This window comes from Vulpes lagopus, chromosome 7 (genome assembly GCF_018345385.1).
Source record: "Vulpes lagopus strain Blue_001 chromosome 7, ASM1834538v1, whole genome shotgun sequence".
Classification (NCBI taxonomy): Eukaryota; Metazoa; Chordata; class Mammalia; order Carnivora; family Canidae; genus Vulpes; species Vulpes lagopus.
Genome location: NC_054830.1, coordinates 112,871,840 through 112,886,423, shown reverse-complemented (window position 1 = coordinate 112,886,423; position 14,584 = coordinate 112,871,840). Strand labels below are relative to the sequence as shown.

Genomic DNA, 14,584 nt, shown 5'->3' with positions numbered 1-14,584 from the left:
ATAGAGCCACTCAGCCATGAAAAAAATTAAAGCTTGCCATTTGTGATAACATGGATGTACCTTGAGGGTATTATGCTAAGTGAAATAATTTATACAGAAAGACACAAATACTATATGATGTCACTTATATTTGGAATCTAAAAAACAAATGAACAAACAAAATGAAGCTCATAGATACAGAGAATAGACTGGTGGTTGCCAGAGGGGAGGCAGCTGGATGAATGGGGTCATGAGGTACAAACTTCCAGTTATACAATAAATAAAGACATAGGGATATAATGTATACCATGGTGACTATAGTCAGTAATATTACATGACATATTTGAAAATTGGTAAGAGGGCCAGCCTGGGTGGCTCAGCGGTTAGCACCGCCTTCAGCCCAGGGCCTGATCCTTGAGTCCCGGGATCGAGTCTGATGTCTGGCTCCCTGCATGGAGCCTGCTTCTCTCTCTGCCTGTCCTTCTGCCTGTGTCTCTGCCTCTCTCTCTCTCTCTCTGTCTCTCATGAATAAATAAAATCTTAAAAAAATAATAATAATAATTACTTTTTTTAGAAGGATGAGAGGGAGAGAGTGAATCTTAAGCAGATTCTATGGACAGCACAGAGTCTATCATAGAGCTCGATCTCATAACCCTGAGATCAAAATTTTGACCTGAGTCAAAATCCAGAGTTGGACACTTAACCAACTGAGCCAACCAGGTGCCCCGAAATGATTTTTAGAGTAAATAGAGAGAATATAGGAGAGGCTATATATGAAAATAGAATAGCTAAGAATTTTCCGGAAATGATGAATGTGATAAATTCCCAAGTCAGGAGAATGGAGAAAGACTGGAGAATAATTAAAAAATAAGTCTACATCCAGACACACTGCAGTGATACCACAAAATGTACAGATTAAAAGGAAACTGTTATGGCAACCTTGGGAAAAGATGGATATTAAACTACCAGATACTTTAGAGGACGCCTGGGTGGCTCAGTGGTTGAGCATCTGCCTTTGGCTCAGGGCATGATCCCAGGGTCCTGGGATTGAGTCCCACATCGGGCACCCCACAGGGAGCTTGCTTATCCCTCTGCCTGTGCCTGTGTCTCTGCCTCTCTCTCTCTCTCTCTGTGACTATCATAAATAAATAAAACTAAAAAAAAAAAAAAAAGACTGTATTTGAGAGAACACAGGCAAGGAGGAGGAGCAGAGGGAGAGGGAGAGGCAGACCCTCTGCTGAGTAAGGAGCCGGATGTGGGGCTTCATCCCAGGACGCTGGGATTATGACCTGAGCTGAAGGCAGGTGCTTAACAGACTGAGCCACCCAGGCACCCCCAGAACAGAATTCTGTATCAAGTGAAACCATCATTCACAAGCAAAGAGAAATAAAGACATTTTAGATAAACTGATTAAGGGAGTCAGTTTCTCACAGACCTTCAGGAAAAGAACTTCCTGAATGAAAAGAAATTTCAACTAAAGCAGAGTGAGATGCAAGAAACAATGGTGATCACACGATTAGAAAATACTGATCTAGTAAAACAACAGCAAAAATGACTGATTTGGTGTTTAAAATAGGTACTTACCCCCTCTTTCCTCCAAAAATAGGCTACATATTATTTAGAATTTGATAAGCTTATTGTAAAGTTTACATGAAAAAATAAATCCAAATAGTTGGGAAAATTATGATATAGGCGAGTAATGAATGGGAACTCTCTCTGCAGGATATTCAAAAATTTTTATCAAGATTATAATTAGGATAAAGTAGCCTGGCATTTAAACACACAGACAAATCAGTAGAACAGGATAGAAAACATGAAAATTGCTGTAACGTGTTGGAATTCAGTATAAATGATCCCCAACTTATGACAGTTCAACTTACATTTTTTTGACTTATGATGGTTCAAATGTATTACACATTCAGTAGAAATCATAGTTTGATTTTTCAATTTTGATCTTTTCTCAGGATAGGCATGTGTACTTTCTAGTGATGCTGGGCAGTGGCAGGGAGCCACAGCTGCCAGTCACTCATGCAATCATGAAAGTAAACAACCGATAACACTTAAAAGCATTCCATTTCTCAATTTCGGCACAGTATTCAATAAATTATGAGACATTTAGCACTTTATTATAAAATTGGCTTTATGCTAGATGATTTTGTACAACTGTAGGCTAATGTAAGTGTTCTGAGCACATTTAAGCTACGCTAGGCTAAGGTATGAAGCTCAGTAGGTTAGGCAGATTACATGCATTTTCAATTTACATAATTTTCAATTTACATTGGGTTTATTGGGATATAAACCCATCCATCATAAGTCAGGGAAGATCTGTATCTGACAAAGATAGCACTTCAAGTCTTGAAGCAAAGATAGATTAGGCAAATAGTGTGTTAAAATAACTGACAGATATCCGGGAAAAAAATAAATTTAATCTTTACCTAACTAAAACCTCACACCAAAATAAAATCTAGGGGGATAAAAAACTTAAATGTAAAAAATTTAAAACTATAAACATACTATAAGAAAATATAATAGAATATTTATTTTAAAAAATTTTAAGATTTTATTTACTTATTCATGAGACACAGAGAGAGAGGCAGCAATATAGGCTGAAGGAGAAGCAGGCTCCTCAAGGGGAGCCCCATGTAGGACTCAATCCTAAGACCACGCCCTGAGCAGAAGGCAGAGCCTCAACCGCTGAGCCACCCAGGGGTCCCAGGAATTATTTATTAAAAATCTTGAAGTGGGAAAGACTTTTTCCTAAGTGTGATGAAAAACCCAGAAACTGTAAAAGAAAATATTAATAAACTTATTATATATAAACCCAAAAATTCCTGCACAGCAAAACAGAAACCAAGCCAAACAAAAAACAACTCAAAAACTCCCTGCAAATCCCATAAAAACATTAAAAGACAAATGACAATCTGGGGGAAAAGATCTTACAATTAATATTATAAACAAAAGAAAAAACCCAACAATTGTATGGAGAAGTGAGCATAGGATGTGAACTGACAGTTCACAGAGAAGGAAATACCAATGGTTCTTAATATATGAAAAGATATAAAAAGACTTGACTTGAGTCACATTAAAGGAAATGCAACTTAAGACTCCAGTAAGATGGATTCCTTACCTATCTGATTTGTAAACAACACGAGAGTTTCTAACACACTATTAAGGGTATGGAGAAATATTTTTTTAAAAAATATTAATCACTGGTAAAAATATATTTGATGAACTTGAAGGTGATAACATATAGGTAAACGTTAGTTGCTGCTTCAAATAAACCTTACAATTTCATTTACATAACAGAAGTGAATTTTTGTACATGAAATAGTCCACCGCAGGATTTCCTAGTAGTGGCAACAGGTAAAGGGAGTCTGATCCGTGAACTCACTCAGGGATCTAGGTTGAGGGTAATTCTGTTGTCTTCAACAAGTAGTTTTCAAAGTTGCCCTGAGTAACAACATCCAGTAAACAAAAGCAGAAAGAACTTAGAGAACTGCATAGGGTAAATATCTTAGCTTGAGAAGCTTTAACGAAATACTATGAGAAAACTTTTTAGAAAACGAGGTTATAGTTGCCATTTAACATTACATCAGTTTCAGGTATATAATGTGATTGGATATCTATATATACTGTATACAATGTACACCATTAAAATTACAAATTTTCTTTCCTTTTAATGAGAACTTTTAAGACTTACTCTCGTACCAACTTTCTTTTTTTAAAATATTATTTATTTGTTTATTTATTTATTTATTTATTTATTTATTTATTTATCTATTTATTCATGAGAGACAGAGGGAGGCAGAGACACAGGCAGAGGGGCTGCCCTAAAAAAAGTAATTAATTTAAAAGATCCTTTCAGACTATATTGGGCATTTCAGTCTATCATGTCTCTCTCTCTCTCTCTTTAAATTAAATTTTACTTTACTTTTTAAAGTAATCTTTATACCCAATATGGGGTTCAAACTCACAACCGTGAGTTTTAAACTCATGATCAGAAGTCACACTCCACTGACTGAGCCAGCCAGGTGCCGTATCCTTCATTCATCCTTCATCCTTCATTCCTCCATCCTTCACTCATCCTTATTTTCCATCTTATTATCATTTCATGATATATTCTGAATAATTTTCTCTGATTCATCATCCATTTTACTGGAGGTTTTTTTGGCTGTGTATAATCTTTACTTTAATAAGTTCATTGAATTTTTCAATTCAAATCACTGTTTTTCATTTCTAGAAATTATATATAGAAAAAACATATTTTTTCTATTTTCTAGAAAGATATGTATTTCAGATTTTATTTTTAAGTAATCTCCACACCCAATATGGGGCTTGAACTCACAACCCAAAGATCGAGTCACATGCTCCACTGACTGAGCCAGTCAGGTGCTTTTGGAAATTACATATTTTTAGTATATGTGCTGCCGAAGCGAGCACAGAAATTACATATTTTTAAATCAAAATTTTGTGCTGTCTTTTATATGTATTATCCTGTAATTTTGTTTCCTGTTTTTCTTTAATATTTTTCTTTTAAAAATTCATTATTACTATTAATAATAATTTTAAATTTTATTTTATTTCATCTTTTTAATAATTTGAAAGGAAATATTTTGCAGAAATATTTCTTTGTAACTAAGTTCTCAGAGCTCCTTATTCTCCTGTTTTTTGGGTTTTTGCGGACATAATGTAGATGTTTTGTCATTTTTTATTGTGGATCTTGAGCAGATTTGCCTTTTTTATTGGGAACCTCGAGTACAAAATTCATGTGATCGTTTTTGAAGAAGTATCCCTATAGAGCAGTTTCGGATTTGCTACTGCCCCGCACTCTAAGTGTTTTTCACTGGCATCCAGCACCAGTATTAATATTAATGACTAGACTGAGAGTTCTCTCACCATAGGGGTAGAATAAAATCAGATTCCACATCTGAGACAAGCTTAACTTTACGTTTTGTTTTTCAGTGGGGGAGTGGAGATCTCTATCCCAGAGTCCTGTTCAGAGCAAACTTCCTTGATGTTTCTCTGATTTGACAGTTTGTCTACCCAGAGGGGAAACTCTCCCACAGGTCATTTCTTTTTATAGGAAGTATCAGTTCCATATCTCTTCTTTGAAAGGGCCAAAGCTGTTATGTTCTCCTAAGATTATTACACCCCAGCCTCCAGCTCTTAGTGTTAACAGTTGTATCCAGTAATTTGCCTTAGTAGCATTTAATACATTTCCCACTCCAGAAATGAATTATCTTTTATTTCTGGCACCTATGAATTTTTCTTTCTTATAGGCTTAGTTACAGACTTTAAACTTTTCTCTGTTTTATGCAACATTTTTCTGAATTTCAAAATTTATCTTATGGATTTTAAAAAAGATTTTATTTATTTATTCACAAAAGACACACAGAGAGAGACAGAGACATAGGCAGAGGAAGAGGGAGAAGCAAGCTTCCTACAAGGAGCCCGATGTGGGACTTGATCTCAAACCTTGGGATCACGCCCTGAGCAGAAGACAGAATGCTCAACCCCTGAGCCACCCAGGCTTCCCTATCTTATGGATTTTTATTATGTTATGCTTAGCAGAGTATATAAACTACTTTTCCATTCTGTTCCTTCATAAACATAGCAGTATTGAGTTTCTCTACTTCTTACCTTTCTTTTTATCTATATTTTTGCCTGATTATCTCTCAAACTGTACATCTGATTTCTTTTTTTGTTTTTAAAGATTTTATTTATTTGAGAGAGAGAGAGAGAGTCCACACATCCTTCCTCGACAGTATCACCTGCCCTCTCCTCATAATTGTCTTCCTCCCTATCCCTTATGACCCTCAGGGACAGGGGACCTGCCCCTGAGGACATCCCCAAAGTCACAGATCATAGCTGAACTGCTGAATCTTGGCAGAAGTTCTCATCTGTGTCCAGCAGCGAGGTGTAATGCCAGTCCCTTCACAAGCAGCAATGTTATCTACCTCTTGGCACAACTCAAATAAATAAAATCTTTAAAATTTATAAAATAATATTTCAATTCCTCTTTGCTCCATATTTCTTTTACCCATTTTTTCTCTTTAGCACTAATCTCCAGTGCATATATATTCAATCTTATTTTTTACTATCTCTCTACTTGACATATAGTAGGCACTCAATAAACATTTGTTGAATGAATGAATGAATGAATAATATTATTGCTTTTTATTTGTCTAACCTACTGAAAGCGTGGTATCTTATTAGATATCTGAATTTTAATTCGCTTTGATACTCCAACATTCCACAGATCCCACCACTACAGTTTCCTTGCTAGTATGCCTTTATTTCCTCTAAGTTATTGTTTTCACACTGAAATCTAAAGGATGGGTGTTAGTTATAGATAAATGTTCAGAAAACAGAATTCAATTTTGGATTCTTTCTTCCTTCTGCCTCGGTACACCCTCTTCTAAATTCATAGTTGTAGTAAATGAGTCTTTTCACTCTCACACTTCTGCTTACTTAGTACAATTAGGGTTGAGTTATCTTCTGAAATCAATAGCTGAGAGTTGTAACAATTCATTTGTTTATATATACTTTCTAGAAAAAGGCTGTGTATGTTTGCAAGAAGGTTATCAATTTCTTTCTAAAGTTTTAGGATTCCTTTCCTGTGGTCAGCTTTCTTTTCCTTTGAATTTCATTGAAGTCGTAATGCAACAAATGGCTCTGTTTGTGCCAAAGAGTAATAGAGCACATCAGCAAGCAGAGTCTGTCTCACTCAGGCCAGCTTCATGGATGTGCAACTTGTGAAGTCACACAGGTTTACAGGTTCAGAAGAATCCTAAACTTGGTTTAACATTTTGCAACTGCTGTCTTGATATTCTTATTTGTTTATTTGTTTATTTTCCAGTGTTGTTAAAATACAGTGTTCGTTTCAGTTGTACAATATAGTGATTCAATAATTCTGTACATTACTCAGCGCTCATTGTGATTAAGTGTACTCTCAATCCCCATTAACTATTTCATCCATTCCTCCACCTACCTTCCCTCTGGCAACCATCTGTTTGTTCTCTAGAGTTAAGAGTCTGTTTTTTTGTTTGTTTGTTTCTCTCTCTCTTTTATTTTTTACCTTTGGTTATTTGTTTTGTTTCTTAAATTCCACATATGAGTGAGATCATATGGCACTTGTCTTTCTCTGACTGGCTTATTTCACTTAGTATTATACTCTCTGACTCCATCCATGTTGTGACAAATGGCAAGATTTTATTCTTTTTATGGCTGAGTAATATTCCATTGTATATATTTTTCCATTGTATTTATTTATATATATACAACATCTTCTTTATCAATTTATTAGTTGGTGGACATTTGGGCTATTTCTGTAATTTGGCTATTATAAATAATGCTGCAGCAAACATAGGGGCACATGTATCTTTTCAAATTAGTTATTTTCATATTCTTTGAGTAAATACTCAGTAGTATTTACTGGCTCTACAATACTCTACTGGCTCATAGAGCAGTTCTATTTTTACTTTTTTCAGGAACTTACATACTATTTTCCCTAGTAGCTGTACCAGTTTGCATGCCCATTAACAATGCATGAGGGTTTCTTTTTCTTCACGTCCTTTCCTACACTTGTTTCTTGTCTTTTTTATTTTAGCCATTGCGACAGGTATGAGGTGACATCTCATTGTGGCTTTTTTTTTTTTTTTTAAGATTTTATTTATTTATTCATGAGAGAGACACACAGAGAGACACAGGCAGAGGGAGAAGCAGGCTCCATTCAGGGAGCCCGACATGGGATTCCATCCCGGGTCTCCAGGATCGCGCCCTGGGCCAAAGGCAGGCGCTAATCCGCTGCGCCACCCAGGGATCCCAAATTCTGTATATATCTTGGATACTGTTGATTGGATATGTCATTTGCAAATATCTTTTTCCATTTCTTAGGTTGCCTTTTAGTTTTGTTGATTGTTTCCTTTGCTGTGCAGAAGCTTTTTATTTTTATGAAATCCCAGTAGTGTTTTGCTTTTGTTTCTCTTGCCTCAAGAGACATATCTACAAAAGTGTTGCCAACGTCAGAGAAATTGCTGCCTGTGTGCTCTTCTAAAATTTTTATGTTTTCAGGTCTCATATTCAGATCCTTAATCTATTTTGCGTTTATTTTTATGTATGGTGTAAGAGAGTGGTTCAGTTTCACTCTTTTACACATAGCTTTCCAGCTTTCCTAATGCCATTTTGTTGAAGACATTGTCTTTTTCCCACTGCATATAATTGTGAGTTTATTTTTTTCTTACGATTTTTAAATAAGCAGCTTCACGTTTTCATTTTGTACAGGGCATATGAATTAGGTAACCAATCTGGATCTCAGTACTTTTTCATTTCTGAAGCAAAAATTCTTGGTGAAAATGAAGAGGTTCTGATGTCCAAAAAAGTTAAAGTTGCTTATAAATCAAGTTTGTGTTTCTCGGTTAGCCCAGGAGGTTCATAATCTCAGTCCATGAGAAAGAGGACTTTGATCTAGGAACAGTTGCTCTGGATTGTCTGAGCTGGACTTCCTGTTTCTCGAGCTCATATCTGAAGTGCATACCTTTAAAGGAGCCACAGTTAGATCCCAACAACAACAATGGAAGCCAGATAACAGTGGACTTGATAGTTTTTTGTTTTTTGTTTTTTAATTTATTCATGAGAGACACGAGAGAGAGGCAGAGACACAGGCAGAGGGAGAAACAGGTTCCCTGTGGGGAGCTTGATGTAGGACTTGATTCCAGGACCCTGGAATCACACCCTGAGCCTAAGGCATACACTCAACCACTGAGCCACTCAGGCATCCCTGGACCTGATAGTTTCAATGTGCTGACTAAAGTGGCTGTCAAATTAGAATTCAGTAAACTCTCATTGTTTTGAGTGGAGATCTTGAAGTTGAAAGCAAAAGAATGGCAGAAATTAAACCACACAAATACTAACCAAAAACTGATGTAGCTTTAAGAATGATCAGGATTTAGGGGATCCCTGGGTGGCGCAGCGGTTTAGCGCCTGCCTTTGGCTCAGGGCGCGATCCTGGAGACCTGGGATCGAATCCCACGTCAGGCTCCTGGTGCATGGAGCCTGCTTCTCCCTCTGCCTATGTCTCTGCCTCTCTCTCTCTCTGTGTGTGTGACTATCATAAATAAATAAAAATTTTTTTAAAAAAAGAGGAATGATCAGGATTTAAAGTGAAAAGTTACTATTAGGGATAGAAAAACACTTAATAATAATAAAAGGTCCAGGGGCACCTGGCTGGCCTAGTTGGTAGGGTATGTGACTCTTGATCTCTGGCTTGTGCATTCAAGCCTCACGTTGGGTATAGAGATCACTTAAAAATAAAATCTTAAAGTAATAATAATAATAATAATAATAATAATAATAATAAAAGGTCCAGGTCTAGTTCACTAGGAAGATATAAAATTCCAAGTATGTATAGACTTAAGAGATAAAACTGACATTACACTAAATCAAAACCATAGTTGGTGATATTAAACCACCTCTTTTGATATTTTTTTACGTGTGTTTTTAAGTTCAATTTGCCAACATATAGTATAACACCTAGTACTCATCCCATCAAGTGCCCTCCTCAGTGCCCATCACCCAGTTACCCCATCCACCTACCCACCTCCCCTTCCGCAACCCTTTGTTTTCCAGAGTTAGGAGTCTCTCATGGTTTGTCTCCCTCTATAATTTTTCCCACTCAGTTCCTCTCCTTTCCCTTATAGTCCCCTTCACTACTTCTTATATTCCATGTATGAGTGAAAGAATATGATGATTGTCCTTTTCCAATTGACTTATTTCACTCAGCATGATACCCTCCAGTTCCATCCATGTCGAAGCAAATGGTGAGTATTCGTTCTTTCTAATGGCTGAGTGATATTCCATTGTGTGTGTATATATATATATATATATATATATATATACCATCTCTTCTTTATCCATTCATCTGTCGAAGGACATTGTGGATCCTTCCACAATTTGGCTATTGTGGACATTGATGCTATAAACATTGGGGTACAGGTGTCCTGGCATTTCACTACATCAGTATCTTTGGGGTAAATACCCAGTAGTACAATTGCTGAGTCATACGGTAGCTCTATTTTTAACTTTTTGAGGAACCTCCACACTGTTTTCCAGAGTGGCTATACCAGTTTGCATTCCCACCAACAGTGCAAGAGGGTTCCCCCTTCACCACAACCTCTTCAACATTTGTAGTTTCCTGCCTTTTTAATTTTCGCCATTCTCACTGGTGTGAGATGGTATCTCATTGTGGGTTTGATGTGTATTTCCCTGATGGCAAGTGATGCAGAGCGTTTTCTCACATGCTTGTTGTCCATGAGTATATGTTCTTTGGAGAAATTTCTGTTTATGTCTTCTGCCCATTTCATGATTGGATTTCTTTTGAAACTGATAAAATAAATAGACATAAAAAACAGAAGGGTAAGGAAATTTAAGCAATATAATTTGCAAGCTTGACTTAATGCAATATAGAAAAGGCTGCACTTACAACTACAGAAAACATTCATTTTAAGCATAGAAAGGATGTTATCTCTTTTTAAAACTATTTTATTTATTTATTTATTTATTTATTTATTTATTTATTTAAGAGAGAGAGAGAAAATGAAGGAAGAGGCAGAGGGAGAGAATCTCAAGCCGACTCCCTACTGAGCACAGAGCCCTCTGTGCGGCTGGATCTCAGGACCCTGAGATTATGACCTAAGCTGAAACCAAGAGTCAGCCGCTTAACTGACCATGCCACACAGGTGCCCCAAAACATTTTAAAAAACGGAAATTGGACTGGGCCTGGTATCTTAAGTCCCAGGGAGGCAGAAGCCCAAGGTGTCTGCTAACCTCGGGTGAGTGAGTGGCCACAGGTTTCCATGATCCCAGGAGCAAGAGGGGCTGCTGAGAAATGCAAGTCCTGAGGGGTTAGGTCACAGCAGCAAGATCCACTAGTTCTCAAAATGTGAAAGTATGCAAGTCACTCTGAAAAGTTAGATTCACTCCAGAAAGGAAACTAGGTAGTTTTTCTACTAGAAAAACAAACATACATGTGAATGTGTATTCTTTATGGCTAAAGCTGATTTAGAATTACAGGGGCAGCCGTCATGAGGGATGGTAGGAGCTATTCCAATAGTATACAGAGAAAATGTAGGAGAAAAACAAAGTTATTGACTACCAATGGCTCAGAATTGAGCCAGCCTGGTGGGTTGATACAAATATTTGGAATAGGGGCAGCCCGGGTGGCTCAGCGGTTTGGCGCTGCCTTCAGCCCAGGGCCTAATCCTGGGGACCTGGGCTTGAGTCCCACATCAGGGCTCCCTGCATGGAGCCTGCTTCTCCCTCTGCCTGTGTCTCTGCCTCTCTCTCTCAGCATGTCTCTCATGAATGAATAAATAAAAAAAAATTAAAAACAACAACAACAACAACAAATATTTGGAATAGATCTTGCTGCTTCTATAGGCAAAACCCCAGACAAGCAAATAGGCTGATGAGCAAACCCACCATGGAATAAGAACATTTTAGGTACAGGAAAGAAAAGTCAAGGCTCTATTAGTCCCCTGTTCCTCCAAAATATTCTTGAATATGGTGGATATTTCTGGATACCAGAGCTTACAGGTGATTATTTCTGAGTTGTTTTGTTTTGTTTTTTAATGTATTTGTTTTGGGTCTGTACCATGCTGACTGTTCTTTTGTCAGTCTCCATCATTGTTATGGATGTTCTGGGTTCAGAGTATCCTGGCTGGATTTATTCAATGTAAACTTTGTTAATGACTTCTATAACAATTGGCAACATTCATAGTCAAGAACAGCCTGTTCTTGCTGAGACTGTATGTTAAAACAATGTGTCATAACAAGAAGAAAAAAATACTTTTTTCTCATACACAATTTAACATAAAGATTGTTACCACTGCTATCTCCTTGTTCAATAGTCCTGAGACTGGTGGAAGTTAACAGTGTTTTCTGTATTTACCATGGACAGCTGAAGCGTAAACAGGAAAGTGACTGTCATGATTTCTATCGGGTAGTTGTTCCTAAATTTTGCTGCATACTAGAATCTCCTGGAAGGATTTAAAAAATACATATTTTGCTTATTTATTCATGAAAGACACACACAGGGAGAGGCAGAGTCATAGACAGAGGGAGAAGCAGTCTCCCTGCAAGGAGCCCGATGTGGGACTCCATCCCGGATGTTGGGATCACACCCTAGGCCCAAGGCAGATGGTCAACCGCTGAGCCACCCAGGCATCCCACCTGAAAAGATTTTTAAAAATACTGATGCCAGATGAATTTTTTCATATGTATTGTTTGAGCCTATACCTTTTTTAAAATTTCCTGTGCTGACTTTTGTTAAAGGTAGCATTACTTTAACGTTAGTTTGTGACATTTATGTTTTTCTTTAACCATAAACTTTTGTTCTATTTTCATAGCTAAATGAATTCAATATTGCATACTTTGTCCTTTTGTCAAAGTGTCTCCATTTATCTCTCAGTTGTCTGAAAGTAAATCCTCAAGTAGTTTGTTGAAGAATTCCCTGGATTCCTCCATGTTCAGAAGTATAATTCTGAGTAGTAACTTACTGGGCATAAAATTTTTGAGTCACACTTTCTTTCCTTGAGGACTTTGAGTTCTTTGAGGACACTATTTTACTGTCTTCTAAGCAAGGCTAGGAAGGAATCTGAAACAGTCATTGTGACTTAAACTTTTATCTGGCACACCAAAGTTTTCTTTCTTTATCTTTGATACTCAGTAACTTTTTTGCTAGGTTATGTCTCATGTTGGTTGGTTCATAGTAGAGTCAAAGGTAAATTACCTTTAATATGGAGAAAAAGTTTTCCTGATTTATGTTCTTAAGTACTTAAGATGCTCCTTTGTATGGGGGATGCATACTTTTGAGAATACCAATAATATACCAATTACATATATGTTGGGTCTACTTCCTCATTTTCCTTTATGTGATAAATGATATTTATACATAACCTAGAGCAAACATTATACTAAGTGAGAAAATATTAGAAGTATTCTCTTTAAAAATGAGATTGAGAGAAAGGTAATCTTTTCTATTAAATCTTACACTGGATGTTCTAATTGCTGTGGCGGCATAAGGTTTGGCAAGAAGGAAGTAAGATGGTCAATATTTGCAGTTGATTCTATTTACATGGAAAACCCCAAATAATGCACAAATTAATATGATGTCAGATGTAAGACAAAAGTTTCATTCCTATATGCTGGCACCAAATATCTAGAAAATGTAATTTAAAAGAAGAAACTAGGGATCCCTGGGTGGCGCAGCGGTTTGGCGCCTTCCTTTGGCGCAGGGCGCGATCCTGGAGACCCGGGATCGAGTCCCACGTCGGGCTCCCGGTGCATGGAGTCTGCTTCTCCCTCTGCCTGTGTCTCTGCCTCTCTCTCTCTCTCTGTGACTATCATAAATAAATTTAAATAAAATAAAATTCTTTAAAAAAAAAAAGAAGAAACTATTTGCAGTAATATTGTAGAATATCAGAGACACCTGAGTCGCTTAGTCAGTTAAGCTCTGACTCTTGGTTTTCGCCCATGTCATGATCTCATGGGTCCTGAGACTGAGCCCTGGTGGGGCTCAGTGCTCAGTGAGGAGTCTGCTTACGATTCTCTCCCTCTGTCAGTCCCCTATCTCACGCCTGCATGTGTGTGCACTCACATGCTCTCTCTCTCTCTCCCAAGTAAATAAATCTTAAAAAAAAAAAAAAAAGAATATCAAGTCTGTAGGAATAAACTTAACAGAAAATATCCAAGAGCTGTAGAGAGAAGTTTAAAACTTTGTTTAAAAAATACCTATCATGAAAAAAAAAATTACCTATCATGGGACACCTGTATGGCTCAGTGGTTGAGTGTCTGCATTTGGCTCTAGGTGTGATCCTGGAGTCCTAGGATTGAGTCCCGCATTGGGCTTCCTGCATGGAGTTTGCTTCTCCCTCTGCCTATGTCTCTGCCTCTCTCTCTGTGTCTTTCATGAATAAATAAAAAATCTTAAAAAAAAAAAGCCTATCATAACAACATTCTACACTAATGACAGATGTTAATAATAGGTTGGGAGGATGAGGGCTGTGTGGGAACTCTCTGTAAACTTAAAACTACTAAAAAGAAGTCCATTAATTTTTTTAAAATGTGCTTTTAAAGAATATACAGATGCAATAAAACTATTAAAAACAAGTGAAGAAATGGTGAATAGCACTATAGCCATTTATCAGAATTCTTAACAAATAGATGACTTATTTTAATACTTTATATATTTGTCTGATTGATTGACAGTTTATTAGTTAATAGCATATGGAAATAGGACTGAAATTATTTCTTGGTGGGCAGGTCTTACCTGGAGCAAAAAGCTATAATAAGCCCCCTTTAGTTCTTTTTACTTTTCTATAGCAAGAAATCACCATGGAGATCATTCTTTTTACTAAAGATAGTAATTTCTTTAAAAAAAACTTTCATCTTTTTTCCATTTAAGAAATTACCATGAAATTGTCAAATGGTCAAAATGTTAATATCCCCCCTTCAAAAAAGTTAATTTCCTTTCTCCTTTAAGGCATCAACCTCTTTTAAGATATTTTTATAGTTTTCCTCTTTGCATTTAACCTACTTTTTAGTAGAG

The 14,584-nt window shown here is 36.8% G+C and overlaps 1 protein-coding gene across 1 annotated transcript in view; it reads left to right on the top strand.

The window, feature by feature from the left end:
• CDC42SE2 (CDC42 small effector 2) overlaps window positions 1-14,584 on the top strand; it is a 162,721-nt gene that overhangs the window by 25,253 nt on the left and 122,884 nt on the right. The window lies entirely within an intron of this gene.